The sequence below is a fragment of the Myotis yumanensis genome, unplaced genomic scaffold (genome assembly GCF_028538775.1).
Source record: "Myotis yumanensis isolate MYYU_CA2020_CCGP unplaced genomic scaffold, mMyoYum1.0.hap1 SCAF_13, whole genome shotgun sequence".
NCBI lineage: Eukaryota > Metazoa > Chordata > Mammalia > Chiroptera > Vespertilionidae > Myotis > Myotis yumanensis.
The window spans coordinates 26,529,702-26,543,628 of NW_027223764.1; positions in this window are offsets into that span (position 1 = coordinate 26,529,702).

Consider the following 13,927-nt stretch of genomic DNA (forward strand, 5'->3'; position numbering starts at 1 on the left):
TCCACACACATTAGTTACGTGGGCATGGAGAAGTTTCTTAGTTTTTCTGATATTCTAGTGTTCTGATCTGTATAAAGAAGATAATAGCAGCCCGGCTGGTGTGGCTCGGTGACTGAGTGTTGACCCATGAACCAGGAGGTCATGGTTTGATTCCCGGTCAGGGAACATGCCGGGGTTACGGGCTCGATCTCCAGTAAGAGTGTGCAGGAGGCAGCCAATCAATGATTCTCTCTCATCATTGATGTTTCTCTCCCTCCCTCTCCCTCCTTCTCTCTAAAATCAATAAAAAAAGATGATAACAGAATGTATTTTATATGCTTGTTACGAGGGTATCAGTAGTTCATGGCAAGGGTATTGCACAGTATTTGACACATAGGAATTTCTTGATGAATATGAGTTCCTATTAGTGTTATTACTAATGTAGGAGAGGCAAAATTGCTATGAAGGACACGAGGATGAAGGGTTGCGTCAAGCTTTAGATATCACAGAAGGCTTTATGGAGAAGCTGTCCCTGGGGTTGGGACAATTTAACATGCAGAGTTGGGAGAGAAGACTCACTTTAATAAACTCCGCCCTCAGGGTGGTCCCCTGGGTTCCCTGGCAGTTAGGTGAGCTGACACTCCAGACTGAGCATGGCTAATGACGGGGGCCCAGCTCTCAGCATGAGCCTGGCTGGCTGTCATTTCTTCTTTGTTTTGCGGTTAGTTTCTAATAGAACAGTATCTTGTTTCTCCTGACACTTGCAGACAGGTCAGAGCAGGCTTGACAGAAGCTCTCCCAGGGTCCAAGAAAACAGGATCTGTAGAGTTACGACAAGTGCATTGACAGCTATGTTTTCTCAGCTTCACCATTTATGTGAAAGGAAGTGTAGGAACTTCTTAAAAAAACTTTAAAAATAATCCAGTCCACACAAGTATTAACTCATTAGATGACAGACATGCAGGGATTAAGTTTCTCTTTTGGGATCCATAGGAATACATTTTGCTGTTTATCCAAAGGAATCTGGGGACCTAGGCAACACGCCCTAAACCAGAGTTAAGCACCCGAGACAATGTAAACACCCTGCACAAAGACAGGTACAGTAAGGTCTAATCATGTTTAATAAAAGAAAGAATTACTCCATTTTCAAACCTCAACTGTATCCAAGTGCCTGGACATTTGCATTTTGCTTTATTTAATAAAATATTTTAAAGAAATTCTGGTCAACATTTTCTTACTATCATAGCCTTTTAGATTACAAATACACAGTTTGAAATGTCAATGGAACACAATTGTGTTAATTTGAAATTACAATCAGTCTCAATACTTAGCAAGTATTTTTACATCATACAATATCATATCACTGAATTGCTGCTCAATATACTTAGGATTCTTTACACATATGAAGAGAAAGTGGATTTTAGCTTTACAATTACAAAAAATCTGAGAGTCAAAAAAATTTGAATTAGATCAGTACAATGGAAGGAATATTTAAATATGATTAATTTGCTCCCCATTTTGCATGACTCTCAAAATGAACCAATATCTTGACCCCAAACTTATTCAACCACTTTGAGACTAAATACTCTCCTCTCATCTTTGCTCTGGCATTTATATGATATTAATAATATTATCTATTAATATATTCATTGCATATTATTGCACACTATATTATTACTTTAATTATTTATTAATAAAAATTCCTAACCATAATCTATGAAAGAGTCCTAATCTGAAAAGGACATTAGATTCACAGCTGGGTCATTTGGCTCTGGCCTTATGCTTGAGAGGGACCACAGATCTTGGAAACAATTAATTCGAGAATCTAATGAAAAGGAGCTAGAGGAGGCCTCTGTCACAAATATTGATTCTAAATTAAACTCATTGAATTATAGCTCTATGTACTGTGGTGTTACACTGTAGTGTTAGGACTACAGTACTCATCTCTACACTAATACCACACCAACCATTCTCCAAACCTAAGGCAGGCTCCGAGTACTGGGGCAGTTCAGTATCTGCCAGCTTATGTCCTTGCTTTTATCCTAGAATATTTATCGAGAGCCCACTGTGTGCCAGGCACGGTTTTATGTCATGGAGATGCAGAAATGAAAATAAATTCCCTACCTTTATGCAGCTTTCAATCCAGGGGAAAAGCAGGCCAGGCCCCAGTTTCACAGGGTCCAGAACCCACGGATTGGTTTCCTAGTGACTCCATTCTCTGTACGTCCATGTTCTCCCTGCCTTTCCGTCTGAGATGCTCGACGTGTCAGAGTTCTGGGAAACGAAGAATGACAGAAAAGGTTTTGTTATCTATAATCCGTAACAAACAAGAAACCAAACCCTTGTGTATTATCAATTTCCTTAATAAAAATCACAGAACTTGTGTCCTTAACTGATTCCTCTTCTCAGGGCCAGTACCTCACTGCAGCGTGAGTCTTCTTCTGCCTCTGACTTATCACCACCCTTTTTTATAAAAAGTCTTCTTCACAAACCTTAAAATCCCCAAATGTTCAAAGGTTTAGAAAATACAGAGGCAATGTCATTGCTTGCTCTTGCTTGAGGGTTGTCTTTTATAATGGGTGACTTACAACACTGTTTCCCTTTGACGTCAGTTGGTAACTTAACGTGATACTAATACAATCTGTAGTAATAGTTACTAGTAAGTGCATGAGCATTAATTACATGCTGGACATTGCCCCAAACAAATTGCATTATCTCATTTAATTGCCCAAATAACCTTATCTTCCCCACTTTAAAGATGCAGTTCGAGAGGTGAAGTAAATTGTCCAGGGCCACAAAGCCAGCAGGTCGCTGCTCTGGGGTTTGAAACTGGCTCAGCTAACTCTAGAGACTGAGCTCTAGACCATTTATAACCTCTGCTGTTTGTCCCGGAACGTTGCCTTGCTCCTGCCCATCACTGAGAATATTATTTAAAAGAGGGGCCACATTCCACATATACACCATTAGTCAGGTTCGCTAAAATGCTTCCTAATTAAAAGAAAGATTTATTTTACCAGAGTCTTCAGTAAAACTATGCCAAGGTCAATGGTCAGGTGGAATTCACGAAAACAGTTTTATTAACTTAATAACCAGAAATGGATCTATCTGACTACCAGAGAAATTCATTTTGGAAAAGATCACCAACATTTAATAAATTACATGCTATGACAATTGCTTTTCTCACATTTTAAAAAATTAATTGGGTAGGGCTTTAGCTTCAATCTCACATTTAATACATAAAGCATCCCATTTAAAGGGCAAATTCTTTGGACATCTATTTTGGGAAAAATACCAGGAACATTTTTCTATTTGCTGTTGGTTTCCTAAATAGGGGTTTGGGAGCCAGTTTCTTTAGTAAAGATTCAAGCCAAATGAAATATCACTGTAGTCAGGCTATATTTACAGTTCATCTCAAGGCCTGGTTTAGTCCTAGTTTTAAAATTTAACAAAAACTTATAGCTCTGATAGTATGTTTATAGAGCTTTGAAAAACAAACAAGTAATTATGTATGCAAGTGTATGTATACTTCTTTATATTTGGCCTGACAAAAACTAGTTTGCCAGGTGAGTTTGGTTCAGCTGCAGAAATGAATATCGATTTTGTTCAAATGTCTATAAAAGAATGAGGACCAGCTGGGATTCATTCAGTTAAGCACCTTGTATCTGAAGAAAGAACGGTCCATTTTAAAGAGGACTTTGAGGTAAGGGAATGAGGAATAAGCACAGCATTGCATCCTAAATATGACCTACAGGGCTCATTGCCTTACATCCATGAGTTCTTGATAAATTGATGAACCAGGATGATGAGAAAGGGGGAGAGAGACAGCATTTCTAATAAGGGAGAGTAAGATAATTTCTTTTTTTTTTAAAATATATTTTATTGATTTTTTACAGAGAGGAAGGGAGAGAGATAGAGAGTTAGAAACATCGATGAGAGAGAGAAACATCGATCAGCTGCCTCCTGCACATCTCCTACTGGGGATGTGCCCACAACCCAGGTACATGCCCTTGACTGGAATCGAACCTGGGACCTTTCAGTCCGCAGGCCGATGCTCTATCCACTGATCCAAACCAGTTTCGGCAAGATAATTTCTAATAAAGTGTTCTTTTTATTGTGAACTTTATGAAAAGAGTTCTTAATTCTCCCCCGTCCTCCAATCTGTGGGACTACCCTATCACTCTCTGTATTAGCATATCCCACTTCCTGAGTCCATGAATGCTGTTCTGTTTGATGGTGACAATAGCCTGGAGGTCCCCAAGGGTGGCAATCCATTAGGTCTAGGCAGGGATCTCCATAGTCAATCTTCATGGGCTCTGTCTCCAAAAACAGTGCCAGGAATTAGCCCAATACAGAGGAACTCCTGACTCTATGGGTCACACAGAGGAAAGGATGAGGGGGATGGAAGGGAAGGTCCAGGCAAAATAAAAATAGAAAAATGAAACTTAGAAGTTATAATTTATTTTTGGAAAGACTAGAGACGTACAAAGTTAGCTATTAAAATAAAACAACCACAAACTCCATATGGGTTCAATCTGCTTTAGTATTCTATAATGTCTCTTTTCAATAGCTCAGCACACTCAGGCGCACACACACACACAGGCATCATATCTGCCATGTAAAATACCTAGAATGCTATATGAAATTACCTTTAGGATTCTCAGTGCAAATAATGATTGGGCAAACAGATCAAAAGATAATGGAATGCTCATTCTGAGAGCGCATATACTAAAATATAAATAATGTAGAGAATATTAGAGCAAAAATTATACCATTGTATGGAATTTACAATGTACATTGCAAAAAAGAGAGGAGTAAATATACACTTGTCAGGTTTCAACATTGTCCATGAAATGGTACAATAGTAAGTCTAAGTTGACTGAAAATTTAAGGATGTATATTATAATCCCGGAGCAATAATAGTGATATAGTCATTGTTAAAAACTAGGGGCCCAGTGCATGAAATTTGTGCACTGAGGGGGGGTTCCCCTCAGCCTGGCCTGCGCCCTCTTGCAGTTTGGGAGCCCTAGGGGGATGTCTGACTGACGACTTAGGCCCACTCCCCACAGCGCTGCCGTGGAGTCAGGCTTCTGGCTGAGCAGTGCTTCCCCTGTGGGAGCGCACTGACCACCAGGGGGCAGCTCCTGCATTGAGAGTCTTCCCCCTGGTGGTCAGTTCGTGTCATAGCGACTGGTTGTTCCGCAGTTCAGTCTATTTGCATATTAGCTTTTTTTAAATATAGATTAACAGTAGCCAATCCTATATTTTCCCGATGCTTGAAGGCCAGTCAATAGCTGAATTTAAAAAATCCTCTCCTCTTAATTGTTAGCAATGGACAAGATTGCTTCATTTAATTAAAAATGGATAATTAACAAGTGTTCCATTGGCAGGACCTTTTTTGTTCTCCAGAAACGAGAGTTCTGGCTAAAATAAACTATTGAGAAGCTACAGATCAGCTAACCATATGAATGGCCCCCTCTGAACACCCATTCTTGGCTATTTTCTAGGGGGAAAATGGTGCAGCCAGGGCAGGGCAGGAAGAGAGAGATTGCACAAATTGCTGAAGATGCTACATGCTGTGGCGCTGTCTGTGTTATAGTTCTGCTTTTACAAATGTCTTACTAGTGAAAACAAACCATCAGACAACTCTTCAAGTGGTTAGCATTGTCCCTTCTGCTTCTGGAAAGCTCATCTGAAAAAGTTCAAACCCAAATCATCTAGAGAGGAAAGAATTAGTCAAATAACAAGATTTGGACCTAAACCTTTAGCAGATGAGCTTTAAGGACATATGTCTCCCACTCACTCTTAGGCTTATACTGTTTACCCAAACACTCAGACTCTAACTTGAATTTAAAAGGGACATGTGGACAAAGACTCAGACAGAATTTTATGGTTCCATCCCATTGAACCTTGACTGAGTATCTTGCATGGGGTTGGTTCATTCTATGTTTGTATTTTTCCTTAGCTGGACTTATTTTACTGAATTAATAATTTCAGGGTACAAAATAAATATACCTACTTGGAAATGAGATACCCTTTCAAGCAGTTGAAGTTTTAAACTTTAGGAAAAGTGAGGGTAAGAAAAATGTCTACCTTCTCCAGCTTAGGTGTTCTAGAAAACCCTTTCCTGCCCAAATGCACAATTATCTGGGAGGTACTTGAAAATCAGACTCCATTACTCCATTACTCCATATCCTTTGAAGGATGCGGATGAAGGAAGACAAAGTTTGTCTTTATATTCTATCTCTTGGTGTTGAAATCCTAATGACAGACACAAACTCATACACCTCTTTGTCAGATTTTGGATTCATCAATATCAAAGGAGGAATTCTAGAACTGTTTAGACTGTCTAATTTCTGAATTATCCAAATGAAATTTTAATGTGCTGCTATTATGTCCTTCCTGCCCCCTCGTACTCACTGCTGGTCTGAGCTAGAACTAGATCTGTTCAGATGGTCCCAGCATTGCTAACTGAATGCCTTCTCCGATGAACAGGGGTCTGAGCTCCCAGGAAACCTTGGGGTAAAAGTAGTGATGGAAGTCCAAGGGAACTCAAAGGTGAGAGAAAGCAGGCCAACAGGACTACTGGGGTTTCGAGGTGTTTCCTGAAAGTAGAATAGGAGGCCGAGACTGGAGAGATGCTTATTGGAGAAATACTTAGATGGAGTGATGACTTTGCCTGTGACTGAGAAGAAGCTGGTAGTGTATTTTTCAAACAATGCCTATTTCCTGAAAAACTAGAGGCCTTTATTCATCATAAATTATGGTTCAAGAAGAGTTTATCATTTATCAGCATCCACATATGGGATAGTTACTGAGCTCCTGTTTTGCCCTATGCAGTGGTGAGCAATCAGATCCCTGCCCTCGCCTAGTGAGAAAGGCAGATGGTAATGAAATAATCATATGTAAACATACGATTACAAACACTGATGAGTACTACGAGGGGAAAGTGGAGTGCTATTAAAATGTATAACAAGATCCAGCTCAGAGGGTGTGTGGTGCTCAGGGAAGGCTTCCTTCAGAAATTATTTAGAGGTCTGAAAAGTCTGAGCAGGAGTAAAACAGCTAATAAATGAGCACAACAGATGAAGGCAAAATCTGAGAGTCCTTTACAGGACAGACAATATGCCATTCTGGGCATGTGTTCTCCTTTCTAGTGGAGACATCAGAGACCTCTCAGATCACAGCATGGGCTCAGGCACAGCCTGAGAATGTGGAATACTCATTTCTTCCAAAGCAGTTGTCTTAAGGATGGAATATTGACACTGAATCAACGAATTTATGGGTGGGAGAATGAAAGAAGTGGCAAGTCGAATGGAGCATTAGAAACATCTATTTCAATCTGATGAAAACAACAATGTGTTCCAATTTCCCCAACTCCCACCAATTGGGATTGTACGTCCTGGCTCAACAATCAAGATCCGACCTCTAACATTGTCTATAGTACTATTCAATGTGGGAGGAGAAAAAAAATAAAGTCCTATTACAAGACGGATAACAGCTTTCCAAACTCTGAACACTTGATATTTTCTGGGATGTTTCTCTTGATTGAGAAAAATCTACTCAGAATCCATCTGTATGTAGTCTGGGGACAAACAAAATAATGTAATGTTGTACCCCAAATACTAAACCTACACAAAATTCTGACAGACTGAAACGTTGCCTTCTCAAAGTCCGGGAACTCTTGCATCCACATGCATTTTCCAAGAAGGAGACTCTAAAAGGGGTGAGTGAGGTCCAGGGACCTGCAGAATCTCCACAGCATGTCCACAGTCTGTTACTAGAAAAGAGGACAGAAATTCCTAAGTCAACAGTCGCCTGAAACATTTTTAGCAGAGCCTCCTTCCAGGCTAGCCAGTGAGGATTAGGCAGGAACAGGCTTTCTGTGACTCAGAAGCTGCCTTCCCTTATAAAGTCAAGGTTCTCTGGAGTGGTATTTTGACTACTTTTGGAGGAGGGATTGCCCACACCAGTTCTCTGAAGAAGCCAGGATTTTCTGTTCCTCTCTACCAAAAAAAGTCCTCCATGGACAAATATGTGTGTGCAGTACAGACCTTGCCCGCATTCTTTCAGGCCAGTGGCGTGCCCAGTTACCAGCATCCACAGCTGGTTTTTGATTAGAGTTCTTGTTGTCATGGATTCAGGATAACAAACATGTTTTTAATTCTGTTATGAATTTTAAGCCCTAGGTGACCAGAGACCCTACATGTAGTTTGCTGAGTTTCTGTACCTAAGAGAAATTACCTATAGTACATAAAAGAACATTGCTGCAAAATAAGGAAGTTCATTAAATGCATAGATGTGCCAATACAAAAACATACATTCCATGGTTAGTCAGATGTTCTGGATAAATGAGAGTTATTAAATCTAACATATCTGAGTTGTATGTTTACAAATGTAATATACAACATACATGTTAAATACAAATATCTATATCTATAATAATAAAAGCATAATATGTTAATTAGACTGGACATCCTTAGGGACAACCTTCCGGACGAAGCCGGGGCTGCAAGGGAAGCCTGGGTCCCGGGTGCCAGAGGGAAGCCGGAGCTGGCAGCCAGGGGAAGGAAGGCCTACGCTTGCATGAATTTCGTGCATCAGGCCTCTAGGAGATTATATATATATATATATATATATATATATATATATATTATTGAATTGAATATTTTAGTTCTGAGAAAATGTCAGACATGACACACCTTCAGGTCACAACTGGACAATCTCAATTGTTATTATATGTTATAGCAGAAAAGCAATTGTTTTCTGGGCCCTGTAGTTGTTTGAATTCTGGATAAAATATAAGCTTGTAGTGTGATGATCATACCATCAAAATCTTGTCATACGTTCATTAAAAAAAATTAAAATTTATATTTATTCCAAGTAGTGTCCCAAGGTGGAGATGGAGGTAAGGGTGGGGGGAAGGACAACTTCGTTAGCCATCTCCCTATTTTTAATTTAGTGATGATCAAAATGTGTTCAGGTGCCCTGGCCGATGTGACTCGGTTGGCCATTTTCCCTTGCACTGAAGGGTTACAGGTTCCATTCCTGGGCAGGGCACATGCCTGGGTTTTGGGCTTGATCTCCTGTAGGAGGCATGCAGGAGGTAGCTGATTGATGTTTCGCTGTCACATCAATGTTTCTCTCTCCCTGTCCCTTACTCTCTCAAAAAAAAATCAATAAAACATCTTTAAAAATAAATAAAATAGGTTCAGGGGTGTTAACCTTCATTGCTTCTGGACTGGCTGAAGTAATTCACAGAGATTCAGCCTGTTTTTGTTTTTCAGTTGGCCTTATGACATGGCTTATAGTAAGAAAATCATGAAATAACTAGAGGCCTGGTGCATGAGATTTGTGCACTTGCGGGGGGGGGGGGGCGGGGGGGCGTCCCTCAGCCTGGCCTGCACCCTCTCACAATTCAGGAGCCCTCAGTGGATGTCCGACTAACGGCTTAGGCCCGCTCCCCGCCACCACCACTGCACTCGCCAGCTGTGAGCCCGGCTTCCCTGTGGGAGCACACTGACCACCAGAAGGTAGCTCCTGCATTGAGCGTCTGCTCCCTGGTGGTCAGTGCACATCATAGCAACTGGTCATTCTGCTGTTAGGTTGATTTGCATATTAGCCTTTTATTATATAGGCTACTTTATATGTTTACTTTTCTTCTTCAACACTTTAAGAAACAAGGGTTCTTAAGCTTATTTTTGTTTGTTTGGAGGTTACCAGGATGTGCTGGGTTTAGCAATTTGGGTTTAGGCAATATGTATTATGATAAGATGCACATAAGAATGGAGCCATGCTGAGGAACGTTAATATTGCAAGTCACCAGAATTCAGTATTCCATTGTGTTTTCTCATCAGTTCTCACAACCACCTGATCACACAGAGAACACCAGGTAGCTGAGATGCTGGATGATTTGCCCAAAGACGCAGAATAAGTGGCTGAAAAACTGGCAGCTGAATCCAGCCTGATTCCAAAGCCGACACTCTTGCTCCTGCTCTATGCTGCCTTTCGTGATAGAGAATCAGAGTCTTGGCCTGTCCCAAGGACCTCAAATTCCAATCAGCTTTTAAAGAAGGGGGAGCGCCTCAGTAGGAAATTACCCTATAGAGTCTCAATTTTAGTGGAAAAGGAAGTGAATGCCTCGAATTCCAAGTTGCAGCTTTTAGGATTCTTGAAGCGACCAAAGATATCTCGCGGGGCCCTTTCTTTTCTAGGGGCTAAAATATGTCTGAGGCTAAAACAGAGTGTTGTGTAAACTCCCAGGCCAACCTTGGCACACAGCCTGACCCCCCTCAGTGCCATTCAGGCCTCTTTACAGCATCTTCTTGACCAAGCCTCAGGATCTTCTAATGGAAACCTACGTCGCCAGAGCCTCCACATCACTCTGGACAACAGCATTTAAGCATCTCCCAGACACCTGATTAATTCAGGCGACAACTGATAATGTGCATTTTATAGTTTTCAAGACACTTGAGAAGTTTATGTCTTTCTATAAATCCCACGAGCTCAGGGACCCTGTGAAGGGGTTGAGCAGGTGTCATTGTCATTTTGCAAAGGAGGAAACTGACACAGCCAGTCTATGATAAGGACTGACTCCCGGGGCAGAATTTCAACACTGTATCTAAATCTCAGGTTCTTTTTGTGAAAACTATCAACCCCTTTGGCCTCGTACCTTATAGATGTCACAAGGAGAGTTTTTATTTTAATCAGAAATGGGTAGAGGTAAAAAAAAAAAAGGGTTTAGAATATATAGGCCCACACACTGACAGTTACAGTAATTACGATGACAAAACCAAAGCCGGAGGAGCCAGGAGGCTGCTGAAAGTCACAAAGACAATTAGTGGAAGAGCCTAAAATAGAACAAAGGCCTCACTCTTTTTCTACACTTCGGAGCCTGATGTCAGATTCTCCTCCTGCCCTCTTTCCCGGGGCTTCTGGGTGGCTTTTGTTTACATGCACATTCCCGGGCCCCAGACCAGAGAATGTGGCTCAGGTGAGCCCCAGGAAAGCACATTTAACAAACTACTCTCCTGATCCAGTGACTATGATCCTATAAGCTTAGGCCACGTTTTAAGAAACTCTGCTCTCACTATTTCCAAGGACTGGGGTGGGGAAAACATTGGTTAGCTGCATTTAAGGAAAGTTTACTTTTTGTCAGGCTATCCCAGAGACCAGCCGTAATGGTGATCGACAATAGGTTAGCACAGTGGTTCTCAACCTTCTGGCCCTTTAAATACAGTTCCTCATGTTGTGACCCAACCATAAAATTATTTTCGTTGCTACTTCATAACTGTAATGTTGCGACTGTTATGAATTGTCATGTAAATGCAGGATGGTCTTAGGCGACCCCTGTGAAAGGGTCGTTCGACCGTCAAAGGGGTCTCGACCCACAGGTTGAGAACCGCTGGAGCAGAAAATCAGGCAGAAGGCGGCATATCATAGACAGAGATGCGTCCAGGGAGTCTGCTGCTCCTTCACTCAGAAAGTGAAATAAGCCAGTCAGACAAAGACAAGTACTATCTGCTCTCACTTACATGTGGAATCTAATGAACAAAATAAACGGAGGAATGAAATAGATCCAGAGGCATGGATACATAGAACAGACTGACACCTGTCAGAGGGGAGGAAGATGAAAGAGGGTAAAGGGATTAGCCAAAAACATATTTACATAACATGTAGACACAGGCCACAGTGTGGTGATAGCCAGAGGGAAAGGAGATAAGTAGAGCAGTGGTGGGCAAGGGGAGGGGGAAAATAGGTTTGGAAAGAGACTTTGCTTTGAGTGATGGGCTCACAATGCAGTGGGCAGATGGTGTTTTATGGAGTTGTACACTAGAAACCTGTATGGTTTTGTGAATCTATATCACCCTAATACATTCAATAAAAATAAAAAAATAAAAAACATGTAGACTCAAAAAAACATGAAAAGTCATCGTTAGCAAAATCTGCTCTTTGTGGAAGTGCAAAAAGAAGTGTGATGGCCACCCTTGGCTGCACTGCCCACTCATCTGATTTCCCAACCTGTTCTAGCCTACTGGCTGAGGCTCTGTCTGGGCATTGGGTTTTGGCAGGATATGCTTTGTTTTTCCTTAAAGAGAGAGAGGAAGGAGGAGAGAAACATTGATTTGTTGCTCCACGTATTTATGCATTCATGGTTGATTCTTGTCTGTGCCCTGACCGGGGATCAAACTCACAGCCTTGGCCTATCGGGACAGCGCTCTAACCAACTGACCTACCCGGCCAGGGCCAGTAGATGTCTATGGATAGACCCACTGACCTCCTGCAGCCAGGGTGCTAGACAGCCACACTCTGTTGAAGGCAAAGAAGACAAAGCTGTCATAGTATAATTTTAATCTTAAAAATGTGCGAAAGAAAACCTAGAGCCAGAGAACTTCCTTATCTTGAGCATTTTTTTCTATTCTTTTCTTAAAATAAGCTAGGAAAACTTCCTGAAAATAACAATGTCTGAGATGGTCACTGCAGCTCTATTAAGGTTCGGGGGAAATAAAAAATTGCGTAACTAACTGCATTCCTGAGTTCCCTCTCTGTGTGGAAGGACAGTGTGTCCTAAGAAAATTCCATCACAGCAGCTGTCTGACAAAGTTTGCAACCTAATGGAGAGTGTAGGGAGGATGTGAAGAAATACAAGAGCTTACAACCAGGAAATGGGATAAGAAAACCACTGGAACGATAGCGCATTCTCAGTGTGGAAAAATTAACCTAACAATATTTATTAGAGCAGGCTTTTGAAATAAGACAGGAGCATGACTTAGCAGAATAAGAAGCAGATAAGTATCTCAGGCTCTGGAAATGGGACGCATGAGGACCTGTGTGCTGTGGGAAAAGGAAACTTTACGACGTTAAAACATTTGTAAAAGTTGGAGTGAAAATTGCAAGGGGGCAGCAAATGAGAGGCGTGGGAGGGAGCCTCCTTGGAGTGTTCTTGCTCTGATAATAGTTGAATTCTTGTAGCTACACAGAGGGCAGGAGGCCAACAAAATATGTAGATATTCTATGCAAAATAGATGGATGTGTAGTCTAGACTTAGGGCCTGTTGGAACAAACAGATATCAGTCAGAGGTGAGATGGCAGAATGAGAAAGAAACTTTAAGTCTAGCTAGAAGGTAATTAGTCTATAGTATTGTCAAAAGGTATGGCGTACAAAAAAGGGAGGCTGGCTGATCTCTATTTTTTTAAGGAACAGAGATGGGCAGTAATACTCATTCAAGACACAGTACAGTGTCACTCATACAGTATCAAAAGGTTGGAGAGTAAACAGTGAAGGGGTACTTAAAGGTCTATTCAAATTTCCCAGAGTACAGGAAGCCATTCTATAATAGTCCTGGAACCATCTTGCTTTTAATTAATTAACTGAGTGTACAAGGCACTCTCTATTCCAAAAAGCAATTCATCCTCTGTTATTGGATTGTTAGAAATTTTAACCTAGGTTTCTAGGTGAAGGTGAATGAAATCTGTTTTCCTGCAGATGTAAGCCCTGGTGCTAGCTATACTTTCACAAGGAACGTGAAAGACACCCACTTTTCTGCCTCATATCATCTCAGTGCGCCAGGCAGCCCTTGTGTCTCCCCCAGGGTCCTCACTTCTGAATGAACCTTCTCAGTTACTCAGAGCTGCTCCTGTGTGGCCAGGCTTCTGGGCCTCTCACAACCCTCCCCACACATCACTGGCCGTTTCCTTGATTATTAAAATGTAACACTGCTGAGAAACCAAGAGGTCAAGTCTTGAACTGCAGCTTTGCTAAAGCCAAGCGGGCGTCCAGGCTGCAGAAATTTGTTGTGTTTTATACACTGAGTGGCCAGATTATTATGACCACCCCATCAGTACTTCATTGACACTTCCAAAAATACTGAATATTGAAAACTTCCTAAGCAAATACTCTCAAGGTTTATTATTATTATTACTATTATTTGCATAACTAATTCACTTCATT